Source organism: Artemia franciscana, chromosome 8 (genome assembly GCF_032884065.1).
Source record: "Artemia franciscana chromosome 8, ASM3288406v1, whole genome shotgun sequence".
NCBI classification, from domain to species: Eukaryota; Metazoa; Arthropoda; class Branchiopoda; order Anostraca; family Artemiidae; genus Artemia; species Artemia franciscana.
This window is the reverse complement of record NC_088870.1, coordinates 35,177,766-35,198,331: the sequence shown is the minus strand read 5'-3', so window position 1 is coordinate 35,198,331 and position 20,566 is coordinate 35,177,766. Positions and strand designations below refer to the sequence as shown.

The following is a 20,566-nucleotide window of genomic DNA, read 5'->3' as shown; positions in this document are numbered from 1 at the left end:
GATTTACATCGGGGCAAGGCCGAATCCAGGATATTTCTCGGAGGGGGGAGGAGGTTACAAAAAAAAACTTAAAAACGTATCAAAATGTGTTTTACGCATTTTTATTACGTTTTTACTAGTCAGATAAACCTTTCAGGAGGAGGGTTCAAACCCCATAATCCTTTGTGAATGTGGTAATGCATCGGGGTATTGGGGGTATTGCGTCAGAGCAAAGCAAAGTATTTGTATTCCTATTACAGGAGAATTTGAAATACCGCTAAACCTGATAAACCTACTAGATTTTTGGGAATCCAGGACCAGAAGTTCATGTGGTCATCTGTTTAGTTGCTTCATTACATCATGGAATTAGGCTGTAGCACCTCCGGGAGATTTTTTACCTTTCTATGAGCGCCATCAAGAAATTAAGAGGGGGAGGCAAGTACTGCTATGAGCTTTGTTTCTACACGTGTTTAAATGGGAATGTTCTTCTGTTTTCCAGTTTTATGCATTAAGAATTTCTTTCTTGCATTGAACCCCTACCCCCTACTGACAGTCATGAACCCCCCTCCCAAAAAAGTCAGAAAATTGCGTAGAACTACCTCATTTTCTGATGAATCTTTATAATTGACGTATGAACACCACTGAGAGGGTGCACGTGTGGGGATGGGTTCTAAAAAACATTTTTTTTCCTTCTAGAAATTGAATTTTTGTTTGTACTGTAACTAAATCAAAACTCAGAGCCAAAGGATTCAGGCTATGAACCGCGAATAGAAATAGCTGTGTCCGCCCTGTTGCCAAAGGCGTCAATTAACGCAAATGTTATTGGGGTAAAATGTATTTTCCGAAATCTAGTGGATTATAATTTTGTTGTTTTCTTCAATTTATTAAATCAAAATACAAATAGGTATTTTTCACTGAAAATGCCAAAAAAAAAAATTTTCAGGATATAAGGTGGGAAGACTTTTGCTCAGTATGACTATTTTTAACTTTTTAGTCTGTCTTATGTAGTCGTATCGAAATATTCTCACAAAAAGAAACACATTTCAGAGTTTTGAAAAATGATAATGCAATTTATCTTTGACTTCCTTAAAACTAACTCGAATGAAAATTTTTGCTTGTAAGAGATGAATTCATGATTTTTATTTAGACGGACCATAGTAAAGGTAGTATATTACTTTTACTTTTGAACGGACCTACTGTTCATTTCAAATGAAAAGACTAAATTGATTACATTTTTCACTTTTTTGAGCAACATCCGTGGTGGATGGTAACCAGCCAATCAGTATGCAGTATCAATTGGAGCTAGTCATACTGGCGATTGAAGGAATTATTTGCTGACTAATTCCTGCTTGCTATATGTAGTGACTCTTTGGCTTCATCCCACCCAACCACCCCCGGAAGCTTGAGATATTTAGAAATCTGTCCTAACCATGTCTTAACCGTGGAAAAAATCTTTTTCTATTTCCGCTCATATTACGACTGATAATAACACAAAGCTTGCCTTTTTGTGTTTCTTTTTCAAGAAAAGATTATGCGTACATGTCCGTCCCAACGGATCAAAATTGTTTTACATCATTTAACATAGGTTAAATGTTGTTTCATGCTTCAAGAGCCCCCTCAGCGAGGAGCCGTTCTGGCCAAGTGGATTGGTGGACTGGATTTGTCTGAGAGGACGCGGGTTCGAATCCCAGGTACCCAATTGTTCAGTTTGGGACGGGGGTCAGTGGCGTGACTCTGTAAGCTTAGCCAGAGTCGACCCAGCTCTAAATGGGCACCTGGAGAAATATGGGGGAGGTAAACAGGAAGGGTGTGCGAAAGCACAGGATGGTTGGCCCCCAGCCCTCCATTGTACTTCCTGGCTGAAGGGCCAAGAAACGGAGATCAGCACCGCCGGTAGGGACTGTAAAGTCTAATGTCGTATCCTTTACCTTTTTTTCTTGCCTTAACGATCGGATATATTTATCTAAATTAGGATTACACCAACAATCCCTGTAGGTTGCTTTTATGATTTTTTATTCAATTATTCATTTTATTCTTTTTTGACAAACAGCATTTGGTAACAGAAGTATAGGGGTGCTGATCGGGTTAGGAAGTCAGGTATGAATTATTACCCTCTAGATTTGGAAAAATATCTTTTTTGGTTATGAATAGATTTTGTCTAGATTCTTCTGCACACCACAACTGCAAATTAAAATTTTTAGTTTATTGTAGCCCAAAGTATGCGTCGATTATTCATTAGCTTCGCTCTAATGTAACCAACCCCTGGAAAGCCCAGACATCAAGCTTATCAGATACACATGTCAAAAATTTGAAGTCCTTGGGCTTTTGCCCGTGTTTGGCGACAGACGAGAATTTGTATTTTTCTGCTTGCATTTCTGTGACGGAGCTTCATGATTCACTAGCAAATCAGAACCTAATTCTCAGTATTCCCTGGATTTCAAAGTGCCTCATCCTATACGAAAGGGGAGGTCCTGAAACCCGGTCCTCTAAGAAATTCTAAATTTCTCCAAATTTTCCGAGTAGGTCTTGTTCAAATTATCAAACAAAAAGAAGTTTTTCATAATTACAACCACCTCCCTCCCCAGAAAATCTGCCGGATTACTGCTAAAATACAACCTCCAAAAATTCGTCTCACCAAAAAGCTGCTCGAGGTTAACATACAATAAAACATGCAAGGCTATATTTACCTCAAGGGTTGCCAAGGGCAGGTTTAGAAGAAAGTGCAGTCCCGGAGTTTCTAGGCGAGGTTTCGTCACTTCCGCTGTCGAATTTCTTATTAATTGTTATTATTCATTATTCCGATGTCCATTTTTCTCATATTAAGTGGTTTATTTGATCTTTAACTTTAAAGTTATCAGATGCACATGTCAAAAATTTGAAGTCCTTTGGTTTTGGTCGTGTTTGCCGACAGAACCAAGTTCGAGAATTTAAATTTTTCTGCTTCCAGTTCTGTGACAAGTACCTCATCCTACACGAAAGGGGAGCTACTACTAACATACTACCTCTAAAATTCGTCTCACCATAAAGCTGTTCAGGGCTAACATACCATAAAACATGCCTCAAGAGCAGGTTTGAATCAAAGAGCAATCCCTGAGTTTCTAGGCGTAATTTCGTCACTTGCGCTGTCAAATTTTTTATTAATTGTTATTATTCATTATTCAGATGTATATTTGTTTCATATTAAGTGAGCTATTTGATCTTTAAATCTTGTTTACATAGGGATATTCTCTGTCATTGACGATTATTACACCGAAAACATTTTTGCAAAAAAAAAAAAAAAAAAAAAAAAAGAAGTAAATTTGACAAAGACCGTAAGAAAGTCCACTTAAGAGCGATCGTAACACTCAAAGACATCAAAACCAAACACCGAACAATCACGGGCATTTTCTTATACTTTCGTTTTATTTTGTTTTATAGACTAATTCGACTGGGCTAAATAGAAACGGAACTATGTCACATATTACGAATATTACTAGAGCAGGGGCTGGAAAATCGTTCTGTTTTTGTCTATTCATGTCAATTTCTTAATAGTTTATCAAATTGATGACGACTGAGCCTTTCTTATTGCCTAATTTTAATAAAGCTATGCTACATAACAAAAAAAAACTTTTCCGCATGCCAGTGGTCTGTGCTGCGCAGGTGCTGACCTCCTGATTCACTGTTTTCGGCCGAGAGTGCAATACGCGGATGGGGGCATATCATAAAACACTTTCTGTGTTTTCCCCCCAGATTTTTCCAGGTACCCATTTAGAGCTGGGGCATAGCCTATATAGACACCAGTTGCGCAAACATTTTTCAAAAGCAACATATAGCCACCGTCACGATATTAATTGGTGCTGTATCAAAACCAGACACTCTCACAGTCTAGGTTGCCAAATTGACACATTTTGTGTCAAAATGACACAATTTGATGTTGTGTGACACAATGACACATTCAGTCGAAATGATGACACAATCGACGCAAACGACACATTTTTCTATAAAGAATTGACACAATCGACGAAACTGACACATTTTTCAAAAACAATGACACAATTTTGTCATCCAAGTCTTGTTTTTTAAATGGTAATAAAAGAAAAGTAAAGTTTCAGTTTTCTACCTCCAGAAAAGCTACAAATTAACGGAGGGGAATAGCATTATCTAACGGTGGCAGTAGTACACAAACAGTCTGGAATACAGAACAGATGCCATCACCATATTTAAAATTTAAACCATGAGAAGAAAACAGCCAAAGGTGGAAATTTCAAATCAAAATGCACGTTGAATACCTGAACTTAATTGGCTGCTTGATTGGGTATGTGATGTAGCCAACTGGTACGTACTTGAATAGTAAAAAATAAACAGCGTGCAGTTTACCAAAGTTGTATGCATAGGCAGCAACTCACATTTTTAAGAGTACAGGAGGGGTATCCCACCTTGGACAAGATTACAAATTTCCAGAGAAGTCTGGCTTAAAAAGGCACCAACAAATATGACAAAAATACTAGACTGAACCTAGTCGAATGGCTTACATATTGAGTAAATAAATATAGCTTCAAAATTTCTAACTGAACATACTTCTATTTTCTAACAAGATTACTTGATTCTAACCTTACCTTGTTTCACTTAAAAATGATGAAAAAGGTCAACAAGATCAATTGCTTGAATTTGGAGTTCCAGAGTAGTGACACTCGCATTCACAAACTCCTTTCCAGCTCAAGGGCAACCATGAAGTCTATCATGAAGTCTTTTGTCAAAACTGACATCTTAGAGAATGATGATGCTTTTGTCATGCCCATGATCTCGGGTTGTTTCAAGGAAATCTCCGAGATTTCTTTTGGTTCAAATACCGAAACACACGTGCATGCCCATAATATGTAACATAATATACAATATAAGGATGTGATACCCTCGAATGATCTCAAACAGTTTAGGTTGAAATGTCTGAGCTTCCTTGTAGAAGCTATCAAACAAATGAGGAAATGAATTGATCATTCTGATCCCGCTTTAAAAACTCTGGCTTGTTTAGACCCAGTGACTGCTTTGAGCAAAAAAGTTGACACTCTAGTGGGACTGACCGGTCGGTTCAGCAGCTTACTTGGGAAACATGAAGGTGAAGTGGAAAGGTCAAGGAATGTAATATAAACTCAGTGGATCTTGATGAGTGAGCACAGGGATGAGATTATCAGAACCATGGGAACTGAAATGTCTCCTTCGATCTTTTGGAAGACACTATTGAATACAAAAGATGTTCAAGGCAAGCCGCAGTTCAAAGAGCTGTCTCTTTTCATACTATATCTGTGTGCTCTTCCGCATTCCAGTGCAGCTGCAGAACGTCAATTTCCACTTCTATCAAAAATAAAAACGGAACTCAGAAACAGTCTACTTCTCGACACGATACACTCACTGGTGCATGCAAAGCAGCTTTAACCATGAAGACAGGAAGACGGCTTAGCGGTTGGTTAGTTGTTGGTTCAAGGTGAGCTTCAATGAGGGCATAGTGACATACTGTACAAGAGAAGAAAAGTAGGCACAAAGCATGCTAAAACAAAAGGAAGTGTGTTCAGGCGTTATACTTCATTTTTACGAATTTCTTCTCGGTTAAATCCAGGTCTCGGACAAGTTTTATGCTCGCGAACTAAAAAGCTCAAACGCACCTACTTTGGTCTTATATTTTTCCATTTTCGAAGGTGTCAACTAAAGCTTAGCCAATTACGATTACGACGTCATGCAAAAAGTCCTTAATTTACTGTCGGAATTTATTGTCCCTAAAACTTTTATAAATGTAAACTTTCCTCGTTGGCCGCCCAGACACAAATTCACAGTGTGTAACATTAATTTAATCCAATGTTCCTATTACTTTCATGACGTCATAAAAACGGCTCGATCCCAAGATAATAGTTTAAGGTTAAGTTTACTCCTTTCTGAACTGATTTGGAAAAGATTATATATTCAAAACTCTAAATAAAGATTTGAAAATTAAATTTTTGCACTTGTAGCAAAAAAAATGACAGATTTTGTGACACATTCTGGAGTCTGAGATGACACAAAAAGCAAATTTTCGGAAAAAATATGACATACTCCTTAAAAAAAAAATTGGCAGCCCGTCGCAGTTGGAAACTGGATTCCACAGCCTATATAGACATTCCTGGCTGATCCCAAATTAATCTAAAAGTTATCAGAAAGGGTTCTGAATATTATATTCCGGAATAAATTCCTAAAAAATTATTATATACTAGCTGTTGGGGTGGCGCTTCGCGCCACCCCAACACCTAGTTGGTGGGGGCGCTTCGCCCCCCCCCCAAGCCCCCCCGCGCGCGTAAGTCGTTACGCGCCATATTAGTTACGCGCCATTGTAGTTGTGTCCCTATGTCCCACCTGTGAATATAGATATATATATATATATATATATATATATATATATATATATATATATATATATATATATATATATATATATATATATATATATATATATATGTTTTTAACTACGTAAAACTTGCGAATATACAACATTCTTTGCTGTCCCATTGTCTGTGCATATAAATAGATTTTCAGGTTTACCGACTCTTGAACATGCAACATATAATGGTCCATGGGAAAACAATCCGTATTCAGATCTATACCTCATGATTCTAATGATTGCCCTTGAGCTTTGTTGATGGTGATTGCTAATCGACCATTCCCTGAGTCGCCATCGTCATTTATATATCCCCCTGTGCACCCCGGCGTCCCCTTTGTAGTTATGTCCCTGTGTCCCGGTCGTCATTTATATTCCCTGTGTCCCGGTCGTCATTTGTGTCCCGGTGTTCCAGTCTGTGATTTCTCTTTGAGTGTCCCGGGCGTCATTTATATTCCTTGTGTGCCGGTGTCCCGGTCGTCATTTATATCCCCCTGCGCCCCCCGGCGTCACCATTGTAGTTGTGTCCCTGTGTCCCGGTCGTCATTTATATTCCCTGTGTCCCGGTCGTCATTTGTATCCCGGTGTCCCGGTCTGTATATACATTCGTTTTTTAGTTTTGTTTTTCTCCTTTATTTTTTTCCTTTTTTCTTTTTTTTCTTTTTTAGTTTATTTAGATTTTTAGATTTTTTAGTTTTTTTTATTAGTTTTTAGTTTTTTTGTAGTTTTTACCATTTTTTTAGTTTTTTTAGTTTTTTTTTTTTACTTATGTCCTGGTCGTCATTTATACTCCCTGTGTCCCGGTCGTCATTTGTGTCTCGGTGCTTTGTTGATTGCTAATTTATATTATATTTATATTTATATTTTTTATATTTATTAATATTTTTTTAGTTTTCTTTTTCTCTTATTTTTCAGTTTTTTCCTTTTTTTTAGTTTTTTCTTTTTTAGTTTTTATTTTTTTTGTTTTTTACCTTTTTTTAGTTTTTTTATTTTTTTAGTTTTTTAGCTTTTTTAGTTTTTTTATTAGTTTTTAGTTTTTTTTTTTAGTTTTTGCCTTTTTTTAGTTTTTTCAGTTTTTTTAGTTTTTAGTTTTTTACCTTTTTTTAGTTTTTTTTTAGTTTTTTAGCTTTTTTAGTTTTTTTTCTTTTTATTTTTTTTTGTAGTTTTTACCTTTTTTAGTTTTTTTCTTCTTTTGTATTAGTGTGAAATAATTCAGACGTCATATGCGGACAAACACGACGTCACTCGACAGACAGACAGACAGACATAACCCACAAACAACTTATTTTTATATATATTTATTCATATTTTTTTAGTTTTCTTTTTCTCTTTTATTTTTCAGTTTTTTCCTTTTTTTAGTTTTTTTCTTTTTTAGTTTTTAGTTTTTTTTAGTTTTTTACCTTTTTTTAGTTTTTTTTAGTTTTTTTAGTTTTTTAGCTTTTTTAGTTTTTTTATTAGTTTTTATTTTTTTTGTAGTTTTTGCCTTTTTTTATTTTTTTCAGTTTTTTTTTAGTTATTAGATTTTTACCTTTTTTTAGTTTTTTTTAGTTTTTTAGCTTTTTTAGTTTTTTTTTCTTTTTAGTTTTTTTTGTAGTTTTTACCTTTTTTAGTTTTTTTCTTCTTTTGTATTAGTGTGAAATAATTCAGACGTCATATGCGGACAAACACGACGTCACACCTGATCCACAGATCCACAGATCCACAGACAACTTATTTTTATATATATAGATAGGAATATTACTCTGTTACAATAGAAATTTCTGTTTTCACTCCGGGAATAGAGCCAAGATTTTTCCGCGCTGATTGGCTGTGGGAGCGTCGGAGGTTAACGCCTAGTCTAAAGATGTGTGTTGAAATCCTTTTATGGGCAAGGTACGACTCCGCGCAACTGGTGTCCAAACAGGCTGTGAGCTGGGTTGACTCTGACCGAGCTTATAGAGTCACGCCATTGACCACTGTTCCGAACCAAATAACCAGCGATACCAGAACTCGAACTGCTCATACATAACTAAAGGTCCGAAGTTAAAATTGGAACCCCTCCTCCCTTCAAAAAAACAATAGCACATGCTCAAAACTACATAAAACAACTGAGGTCCAGATTTTTAACTTGAAGAGATACTCAACTCACGTCTGAGTCAGGCCCGAGTCGATAGTTTTTGACACCCTAGGCGAGATTATTGCTAGCTTCCCTTCCCCTGAATAATCTGAAAAAAGTACAAGTGTATATAGCTGGATTTCTTCGGAAATTACCAGCTACTGAAGTTAATTGTTAAAAGATATAGATTCGAGGCACTAATGTTGTAACAACATAGTAAGAAAAAAGTAATGGACTTAATGAGATGCACTGAAGAAAGGCCTACATCATTTTTTTTTTTTTGAACTCGGAAACTTACTTTAGGCCTTGGCTTGATTTTACTTGACTTTATTTAACGTAATAAACAAAAATACAAACCACTACAGTTAAGAATGGTTACGCTAGGGGGGAAAATTCGTTTTTCTATCCCGTCGGTTTCTTCATTTCGGTGGCTGGGAATTAATGTTAGTAAAACATTAAAATCCTTACGGACTCTCGCTGTTGTTGATTGCAAGAAGAAAATCCAATTAAGTTCCTCTAAAAATGTTACTAACCGAGGTAGATACAATAGAAAGTCTCTTGTTAAATTATACTCGTTTTTTACAGATCATTCGGTTTTGTTTCTTTCTGGTATTTACCCTATTTGTCATAAAAAAGATATCAGTTCAATTCGTTCTTATTATTTTCGGTTTTCCCGTTTTCTATTGTATCTGCCTCCATGGTATAGGAATAGTAGCCTCATATCTGTTTATAGTTTCCCGGATATTGGGTCGAAGCTCACGGAGCTTGCTGGCAAAATCCCCCAATCTAGTTATAAGTATCTGCCCGCCCACAGAAGCCTTGCTCGTTTGCTTTAGTTTCTTGCTTTTTCTGTTTTGTGTAGTGTTTGTTTTGTTTCTTTTATTGATACTCCGCTTTGATTTTTTGTAGCGGGTCAAAAATAAATTATTATTATTATTATAGCGATGACCTACAGAAAATTCATAGGAGCAACCTAAACTAATAAATTAACTTTAAAAAAAAGAAAAAAGAATATTCTGTCATATGAATAAAGTTTATAAGAGTACTATTTTTTTAAATACTTGAAGCTATTGAAGACGATATTAGTTTGAATATAGTAATGTTTCTTGCAGTTTAATATGTTTATTTTAAAACATAAAACTTAGAACGTCCGGCCGCTAAATATAGCGGTTTAGCATAAGTACACAAAAATGAATCTATATAATCCCACCATCCTCTACATTAAACTTGATCAAAGCAGGAATCTCAGGTTATAAAATTGGGTATAGTTATGTACTAAGCAGAACATTATAGACTGCATAATTTATCAGTAATTACAAACTAGTTGTCTATTCCAAGTATATTTTAATTTTAAAATATATGTTTTTTATATGAAATTTTGCCATCAGTTTTAATCGGCAAAAATGGACCTAGGCGGCCGCCTTGTTAGCTAATGTGGTAGAACCAGCACTGGTTCAATTCAAATCATGGTTTGAGCTCAAACTTTGATCGACCAGAATTTGACTTTCGATTCAGTACCCTCTTACCCCAAACAAAAAAAGTACAATAAACTACATGGAGTAAAAATAAGCAAATATTTTACAGATCTTTCACAAAGTTCCTTAAACAGTTAGAAATGAATAATCATCTTTTCAAAATAGTTATATTTATTCCATACAGATATTAAATTTTAAAATACAATCGAATTTATTCATTGGGCTGGGAGGCAATAGGCCTTTTTGGCCAGAGTCTTGAGTTAGTTTTTGAGTCCGCCAATGATTGTAATAAGTTTATTCATAGTAAAGGATATGTGAAAAGTAGAGCCTTGGGACATTAACCTCAACTCACGTATGTTGAACCGACCTCATAATTGGGTCGTAACTTAAAGATCTACGGTTCCTGATTTTAAGTTTCATTTTCCATAAACATAAAATACCAAAAAACTCTAAGAAACAAGGGAAATTGGTGCGTGCACGCTTCAGGTTGAATTTAAAGACTGTTTGTTTGCTTGACAGATTCTATAGAACAGATTTAGGTAAAACTATAGAAAATTTGACTGCACCCCAGCCAGAGCTATTTCAAGGGAGAGGGCGACTAGAATAAGCTACTCCAGGTATCGTGGCTAGGGGACAGGTCCGCCGCAGCAGGGAGCTCCCCAATTTGATGAAATTTGTCATTTTGATTCAGATTTTTTTTCTTATATCAGAACAGGGAGGGGCCCTGTAATTAAGCCAGGTTAATTGCCAGTCCCAGCCAGTTTAATTGCCTCTTTTGTCGTAACCAGATTCGTTTAACTTAAATAATAGTGCTGAAAATGAAACGAACAAAACATGGAATGATCCCCCCCCCCACAGCATATGCACCACTGGGCTAAGTCATCTCTCCCAACGGTATATTTTATGGTAATTTAGCTCCACAAAGTTTGGCTCTAAGAAGTGTACATCCATGTTAAAATCACGGAAAGGTTCTATCGAACTGTTTTGAGCCAATTTTGTTATGTAAATTCACATTATTACGGTAACCAAGTTTAAGACTCACAGTCCACATCAATGAAAATAATAACACAGACAAGAAGTGCTTACCGAACCAACTATTTCTCCAACAATCTCAGGCTAGGTTGGTGGTTGGTTTGAGAAAGAAACGCTGTTTTAACTCTGATCTTTCCGCTTCGCTTACATTTAGAAGAGAAGGCTATCCAGGGTTGCGCACTGGATGGAAAATATCAGAAGGGGTCATAATCAGTAATTCATTTTTGTTACAAAATGCTGCAGGGATTGCTTATCTGTGTGGTCTCTAGTCTCTTAGTAAAAGACGATTCGAAACGGTTGGATGGTTGCGACAAATATATAAAGAAATTTTGCATTAAAAAAAGAGCCAAAGTAATTAAAGAGTCATTCAGAAGCCGAGCAGATTATCTGTGTCTTTTTTTTATTTTAGCGTCAAAGCACTTGAATGAATTTTAAGTTTTAAAGTCAATAATGCAACGCCCTAAAGATAAGGAGTAAAGTTACAACTAATATTGAAAGTATTGTTCACCCTCATAGTTTAAAAAATAATATGGAGTAAATGTGTTATGCCATTTAAGATAGCTAGCTGCTCTCAAGATCAAATCTGTTTTTTCCTTTTTGGATGGTTTTAGGTAAAAATTATATGTTATGATTTTTTTTCATATCCCTTAAGTACAAAGTTAATGTATTTTCTATGTTTAAATCAATGTGATTTTTGCTGTTTCTTTTTCCATGCCTCTTTCTTAAGCTATTTGGAAAGACGTCTTTTTTTTTAGAAGACGTCTTTTTCGTTGGAAAATGAATTTAATTTTTGCTGTTTCTCGTTCCATGGCTTTTTCTTTGGCTATCCGAGGGTCATTTCTTGCAATTTTATATACATCATAGATTCAGACGCTAACTAACATGTTTCTTCATTCCACTGTAATTTTGCATTATCTTCTAACAGTAGATTTCGTTGTGTAAGATTTTTCTTTGCAATTCAATGTGGCTTTTGCTGTTTATTAAATAAAAAAAACTAATTTTTTTAGCTGAAAGTAAGGAGCGACATTAAAACTTAAAACGAACAGAAATTACTCCGTATATGAAATGGGTTGTCCCCTCCGCAATCCCTCGCTCTTTACGCTAAAGCTTTTAATTGTTTTAAAAAGTAGAATTGTGGCAAAGAGTCAAACTTCAGCGTAAAGAGCGAGGGATTGCGGAGGGGACAACCCATTTCATATACGGAGTAATTTCTGTTCGTTTTAAGTTTTAATGTCGCTCCTTACTTTCAGCTAAAAAAATTAGTTTTTTTTATTTAATTTCTGAACGTTTTTGAATTAATGCATGTTTGGTTTTGGCTCTCCGCACATAAATTATTAAAATGAAACTTGTATATTAATTCTTTTTTTGGCTAAATGGCTTTCTCTTAGTTTTGATCAGACGATTTTGAGAAACAAGGGGTGGAGAAGGAGGCCTAGTTGCCCTCCAATTTTTCGGTCACTTAAAATGGCAACTAGAACTTTTAATTTTTAATGAACGTTTTTATTAGTAAGAAATACACGTAGCTTAAGAATTAACTTACATAACAAACTTTCATAACCTTATATTTTTATTATGTATACAAGGGGGTTTTTACCCTCGTTAATACCTCGCTCTTTACACTAAATCGTAAGTTTTGTCCCAATTCTTTAAGAATGACCCCTGAATCAGAAAGGCCGTAGAATAAATAGTTGAAATTACTAAAAATACTTTAGCATAAAGAGCAAGGTATTTATCTCCTCCTAAATACCTCGCTCTTTATACTAAAGTATTTTTAGAACCCCTCATATGCGTAATTATCTCTGTTCGTTTTAGGTTTCAATGCTACTTCTTCCTTTCATTTGAAAAAACGTTTTCATGTTTATTTTTCATTGTTTTCTTATAGTAGTGCTAGAGAACCCTGCGCCCTTTTCATTGAATTTTTCTTCCCTCATGACAGATTCCTCCAAGGAAAGATCCTCCAACATAGCCCCCTCTCCTCAGCCCCACCCCCAAACAAAATAAAATCCCCCTGAAAACGTCTGTACACTTCCCAATAACCATTACTATATGTAAACACTGGTCAAAGTTTGTAACTTGCAGCCCCTCCCCCAGGGATTGTGGGGGAGTAAGTCATCCCCAAAGACATAGTTATTATGGTTTTCGACTATGTTGAACAAAATGGCTATCTCAAAATTTTGATCCGTTGACTTTGGGAAAAAAATGAGCGTGGGAGGGGGCCTAGATGCCCTCCAATTTTTTTGGTCACTTAAAAAGGGCACTAGAACTTTTCATTTCCATTAGAATGAGCCCTCTTGCGACATTCTAGGACCACTTGGTCGATACGATGACCCCTGAGGAAAAGAAAAAAAAAAAAAACAAAAAAAAAAAAACAAACAAATAAACACGCACCCGTGATTTGTCTTCTGGCAAAAAATACAAAATTCCACATTTTTGTAGATAGGAGCTTGAAACTTCTATAGTAGGGTTCTCTGATACGCTGAATCTGATGGTGTCATTTTCGTTAAGATCCTACGACTTTTAGGGGGTGTTTCTCCCTATTTTCTTAAATAAGGCAAATTTTCTCAGGCTCGTAACTTTTGATGGGTAAGATTAAACTTGATTAAACTTATATATTTAAAATCAGCATTAAAATGCGATTCTTTTGATGTAGCTATTGATATCAAAATTCAATTTTTTAGAGTTTTGGTTACTATTGAGCCGGGTCGCTCCTTACTACAGTTCGTTACCACGAACTGTTTGATTGTTCCATGCCTTTTTATGGCACTTGGTATTAACCAAGTGACACATAGCATTCGCCAATTCTGTCGGTCTGTCGGTCTGTCGGTCCCGGTTTTGCTACTTTAGGCACTTCCAGGTAAGCTAGGACGACGAAATTTCGCAAGCGTATCAGGGACCGGACCAGATTAAATTAGAAATAGTCGTTTTCCCGATTTGACCATCTGGGGGGGAGTGGGGGCCCGGTTAATTCGCAAAAAATAGAAAAAATGAAGTATTTTTAACTTATCAGCGGGTGATTGGATCTTAATGAAATTTGATGTTTGGAATGATATTGTGTCTCACAGCTCTTATTTTAAATCCCGACTGGGTCTGATGACATTGGTGGGAGTTGGAGGGGGAAAAACTAAAATCTTGGAAAACACTTAGAGTAGAGGGATCGGGATGAAACTTGATGGGAAAAATAAGCGCAAGTCCCAGATACATGATTGACATAATCGTAACTGATTTGCTCTCTTTGGGGTAGTTGGGGGGGGGGGGAGGAGTAATTCTTAAAAATTAGAAAAATGAGGTATTTTCAACTTACGAACGGGTGATCGGATCTCAATGAAATTTGATGTTTAGAAGGATATCGTGTCTTAGAGCTCTTATTTTAAATCCCGACCGGATCTGGTGATGGGGACGGGGAGTTGGGAGGGGGAAACCTAAAACTTGGAAAACACTTAGAGTGGAGGGATCGGGATGAAACATGGTGGGAAAAGTAAACACAAGTCCTAGATAGATGATTGACATAAACGGAACGGATCCGCTCTCTTTTGGGTAGTTGGGGGGGGGGGGGTATTTCTGAAAAAAATGAGGTATTTTTAACTTACGAACGGGTGATCGGATCTCAATGAAATTTGATATTTAGAAGGATATCGTGGCTCAGAGCTCTTATTTTAAACCCGACCGGATCTGGTGACACTGGGGGGGGGGAGTTGGGAGGGAGAAACCTAAAAATTGGAAAACACTTAGAGTGGAGGGATCGGGATGAAACTTGGTGGGGAAAAAAACACGAGTCCTAGATACATGATTGACATAACCAGAACGGATCCGCTCTCTTTCGGGTAGTTGGGGGGGGGGGGGTTAAATCTGAAAAATTAGAAAAAATGGGGTATTTTTATAACTTACGAACGGGTGATTGGATCTCCATGAAACTTAGCTCTTATTTTAAATCCTGACCGGATCTGGTGACATTGGGGGAAGTTTGGGGTGGGGAGACCTAAAATGATGGGAAACGCTTAGATTGGAGGGATTGGGATGAAACTTGGTTGGAAAAATAATCAGAAGTCTTGCATACGTGATTTACATAATTGGAACGGATCCGCTCAATGGCGGGGGGGGGGGATTCTGAAAAATAAGAAAAATGACGTATTTTTAACTTACGAAGGAGTGGTCGGATTTTCATGAAACTTCATATTTAGAAGGACCTCGTAACTCCGATATCTTATTTTAAATCTCAACCGGATCAAGCGTAATTGGGGGGGGGGGGGTAGTTGGGGGGACCGGAAATCTTAGAAAATACTTAAAGCGGTGAGATCAGGATGAAACTGGCTGGGAAGAATAGAAACCTGTCTAAGATACGTGACTGACATAACTGGACTGGATCTGCTCTCTTTGGTGGAATTGGGGGGGGGGGGTAATTTTGAAAATTGAGGTATTTGTAACTTACGAAAGGGTGACCAGATCTTAATGAAATTTGATATTTAGAAGGATCCTGTGCTTTAAAGTTCTAATTTCAAATTCCGACCAGATCCTGTGACATTCGGGGGAGTTGGAGGGGGGAACCGGAATTCTTGGAAAACATGAAAATTGGAGTATTTATATCTTACGAATAGATGATCGGATCGTAATGAAATTTGATTTTAGAAGGAATTCATGTCTCAGAGCTCTTATTTCAAATCCCGACCAGATCTTTTGACATTGTGGGGATTTGGAGGGGGAAATCTTGAAAAAACACTTGGAGTGTAGGAATCGGGATGAAGCTTGGTGGATAGAATAAACAAATGTCCTTGATACGTGATTGACAGAATCGTATTGGATTCACTCTCTTTGGGGGAGTTGGGGGGAGGGGTTCAGTGATTTGGCGAGTTCGGTGCTTCTGGACGTGCTAGGGCGATGAAAATTGGTAGGCGTGTCAGGGAGCTGCACAATTTGACTTGATAAAGTCGTTTTCCCAGATTCGACCATCTGGGGGGGGGGCTAAAGGGAGAGGAAAAATTAGAAAAAATTAGGTATTTATAACTTACGAGTGGTTAATCGGATCTCAATGAATTTTGATATTTAGAAGGACTTTGTGACTTAGAGCTCTTATTTTAAATCTTGACCGGCATTAAGCCTCTTATTTTCCTTTTTAAATCAATCTATTGATTCATAGAATTTTGTTAGAGCTCATACCATATGATCTCTTGGCTCTTAGCTCTTCTCGCCTCGTCACAAGTGCCATATGAGCTCTTAGCTCTTGTTTATTTAGCTGTTCTGAGTCATTTGTCATCTTGTGTAATTTTGCATGTGTCATAGATACTAAAAACGATACGACCACTCTCGGGGGAAAATGATTCAGAGATATGTTTTGTCCCCTTTTACTTCGAGTTTCATTTTGTCGATTGTTCCGATTATTATTTAATGGTATCTGAGTTTTTAGACTTTATTGTGTATCCTAGTAGGAAATAGTACATTGAATATATATTTCTTTTCTTTTCACTATTTTTTTCTTTTTACGTCAGCTGCTTTTAGAGGAAAGGCGAGGAGCACTGAAAAACTGGTGCAGAGACAAATAGGACGAGAAGACCAACAGTTTATTTTGGCATGAAAACAAAAATATTTTTTGGCCTATTTGATTTATCATATTATTTCACTTTTTTGTTTAATTATTCCTTGTTTTTTTTTTTGTTTTTTTTTTTACATGGACGTCTGAGTGCTTTGTCTCCGCCTCTCTTTCCGGCGCCTTGGCCACCTCGAGTAAGTCAAGCAATATGTAATACAGTTAACTTGTGTCATTTTTACGAGTGGCAGTGAAAGGACAGCGCGTTTTCTGTAACATGTAATAAAATGAAACTCAATCTAGAATATTTTCCGCTAAAATCATGAAAGTAATAAATCACCACATTGGCAGCACTGTCTGACTGACCTCGAGCTCAAATATTCTTAAATACTTGCTTCATGCTTAAAAATACAAGCAAGAAAAACTTAATCCTGACCATTTGTGGCTTGGATGGTTGGTAGATCGTTTAAAAATTCCTATAATTCTAATACTATCGAGACGGCTTCTGTTCGGACTTGTCAAAAAACTAATGATGAAATTTTCTTTTCATAACAAAATCGAGAACCAGTCATCGAACCAAGTTCATTATGCAGAACAGATACCAAATTAAACTGAAAAAAAAATAAAGCAACAAACCAAAAATTGTTTACTTTTACTGTACCAAAATTCCAATATTATTTCGCGTTTTCAGTAAAGCGCTAGTCTTCTATAGTCATACAAACAGGGAAGCATTTTCAAAATTGGTTTATTTGCTCTAGTTTTATCGATGTATGCTAGATAGACTGTGACGCAAGAATTTTTGTTCATTTTAAGTTTCAACTTCGCTCTTTACTTCCCTCAGGAAAACTTAATTCTATTCTTATATTTAGGTTGACTTTTTTTGAAAAAAATTAATTTTGATTTTAACAGCCCGTAGTGTGGCAAAAGTTTAAAGATGCATTTTCAAAAAAAAAATACCTAGTGAGAAAATATTGCAATCTGGCACTGATCCAGTAATAGTAATTAATAGTAGTAGGAATAGTTTCGGTTAATCTTAAAAGTAAGTCTATTGTGAAAAAAAAATTGTGTTGATTTCGAAAGAGAGACTGTAACCCCTCTATAATAGCGTCTGATTGAAATAATAAGTGTACTGTTGGAATCAGAATGGTAGAAAACCTTGTATATAGAACAATTACATATCTCCACCTTGAACAACAATAAAAATCACTTTTTTGCACGGGTAGCACTGATGTGTCTCCTTTTTTGGGACTTGGTATTTACTAAGTGAAATATAGCAATCGCAAATTCTGTCGGTCTGTCTGTCGGTCCCGGTTTTGCTAGTTCAGGCACTTCCAGATAAGCTGGGACGATGAAATTTGGCGGGCATATCAGGGACCAGACCAGATTAAATGAGAAATAGTCGATTCCCCGATTCGACCATCTGGGAGGGGGCAAGTTGGGGGGACGGTCTCAGAGCTCTTATTCCAAATTCCGACCGGATCCGGTGACATTGGGGGGAGTTGAAGGGGGAATTGAAAAATCTTGGAAAACGCTTAGAGAGCAGGGATAAGGATGAAACTTGGTAGGAAAAATAAGCCCAAGTACTAGATACGAGATTTAAGTAACCGAAACGGATCCCCTCTCTGTGGGGAAGTTGGAGGGCGTGTTAATTTTGAAAAATTAGAAAAAATGAGTATTTTTAACTTACAAAGGAGTAATCAGATCTTAATGAAATTTCATATTTAGAAGGACCTTGTAACTCGGATCTCTCAATTTAAATCCTAACCGGATCCAGCGTCATTGGGGAGAGTTGGGGGACCGAAAATCTTGGAAAAGGCTTAGAGTGGAGATATCAGGATGAAACTTGGTGGGAAGAATAAGCACAAGTCCAAAATACATGACTGACATAACCTGACCAGATCCACTCTCTTTGGGGGAGTTGGTTGGTGGGGTAATTTGAAAAATTGGAAAAAATGAGGTATTTGTATCTTACAAACGAGACATCAGATCTTAATGAAATTTGATATTTAGAAGTATACTGGGCTTTAGAGCTCCTATTTTAAATCCCAGCCAGATACGGTGACATTAGGACAGCTGGAGGGGGAAACCGGAAATCTCGGAAAACGTGAACATTGAGGTATCTTTATCTTACGAATGGGTGATCGGATCTTAATGAAATTTGACATATATATAAAGATTTCATGTCTTAGATGCTTCATTTTCAATTCGAACCGGATCCGAGGACATGGGGGGTTGGAGGGGGGAAACAGAAATCTTGGGAAACACTTAGAGTGGAGAGATCAGGATGAAACTTGATGGATAGAATAAGCACAAGTTCTAGATACGTGATTGACATAATTAGAACGGATCTGCTCTCTTTGGGGGAGCTAGGGGGGGTGTTAATTCGGAAAAATTTGAAAAATTGAGGTATTTTTAACTTAAGAACGGGTGATCGGATCATAATGAAATTTGATATTTAGAAGGAAGTCATGTTTCAGGGCTCTTATTTTAAATCCTAACAGATCTGGTGTCATTGAGGGGAGTTGGAGGGGTAAACTGGAATTCTTGGAAAACGCTTAGAGTGGAGAGATTGGGATGAAACTTGGTGGGTAGAATAAGCAAATGTCGCAGATACGTGATTGACTTAACTGAACTGGATCCACTCTCTTTGGGGGAGTTGGGGGGGTCCAGTACTTTGGCGAGTTTAGTGCTTCTGGACGTGTTAGGACGATGAAAATTGGTAGGTGTGCCAGGAACCTGCATAAACTGACTTAATAAAGTCGTTTTCCCCAATTCGACCATCTGGGGGGCTGAAGGGAAAGGAAAAACTAGAAAAAATGAGGTATTTTTAACTTACGAGTAGGTGATCAGATCTTAGTGAATTTGATATTTAGAAGAACCTCATGTCTCAGAGCTCTTATTTTAAATCCCGACCGGCATTAAGCCTCTGATTTTCCTTTTAAATCAGTCTGTCGATTTTTAGAACTTTGCTAGAGCTCATGCCATATGAGCTCTTGGCACTTCCGACCTCGTCACAAGTGCTATATGACCTCTTAGCTCTTGTTTTTCTTTTCCTTTCTACCACCACTAGCAGATGAATCATAAAAAGACATTTAATGGCTCATTCGAACTGAAATTAAATTCTCTAATGTTTTTTTTTTAAAGTGACCAAAAAGTTTAGAGGGCATCTAGCCCCCTCCCTCAAGGCTCCCTCCTCCCAAGGTCATCAAATCAAAATTTTGAGATAGCCATCTTGTTCCACATAGTTCAAAGGTCCAATAAACATGGTTTTGGCTATGATAGAACCTCATATATTCCCTGGGGAAAGGGTTGTACGTGGTACCTGGCTTATCGATATCGGGCATCGTGCGTATCGGTATCAGGCATATCGGTATCCTTTTATCAATCAGGACTTTGTACCTTCTGTCGTGATCGCAGCAGTGCAACCATAGCTGCAGCTCTAGCTACAACCTAGTAAAGAGCACTCCACAGTACATAGTAATAAAAAGTTAATAAATGAGGAAAATAGCCATTTGACACTGATTCATGAATAGTAGCCATTAATTCGGTTAATCTTAAAATTAAAAGCTTATTGTGAAAACAAATCTATGGTGATTTTAGGACAAATTCTGGAACTCCTTCAAAATGGTGTCAGACCAAAATAAAAATTACACCATTGGTGCAATTCGAAAACCGAAAACCAAATTTAGGGAAATTAGAGTTCCCCACCATGAACAGTAAGGAAAATTAATTTTTTGCATGGTTAGCATTGACATGTGTTCTTTTTTTTCTTTCTTTTGTTTACCAGGGTTAGCAGATTATCAGAACATCATAAAAAGACATAAAATGGCTCATTCGAACGAAGGTTAAAATTAATAAAGCCCTTTTTAAGTGACAGAAATATTGGAGGGCAGCTACCCTTCCCAAAAAGGCCTCTTCACCTAAAGTCATCCGATCGAAATTTTAAGAGTCATTTTTTTTTCAGAGTAGTTAAAAAGCCCAATAACTATGCTTTTGGTGATGAAATGACCCCCCCCCCCGTAGTCCATGTGAAAAGAGCTGTAAGTTATGCATTTGTAGCCCTACAAAAGTCAATAGATTAAATTTGA

The 20,566-nt window shown here is 36.8% G+C and overlaps 1 long non-coding RNA gene across 1 annotated transcript in view; it reads left to right on the top strand.

Annotated features, from left to right (window-relative positions):
- Positions 1-20,566, top strand: part of LOC136030348 (uncharacterized) — a 361,960-nt gene that overhangs the window by 223,502 nt on the left and 117,892 nt on the right. The gene's annotated exons all lie outside the window — the stretch shown is intronic.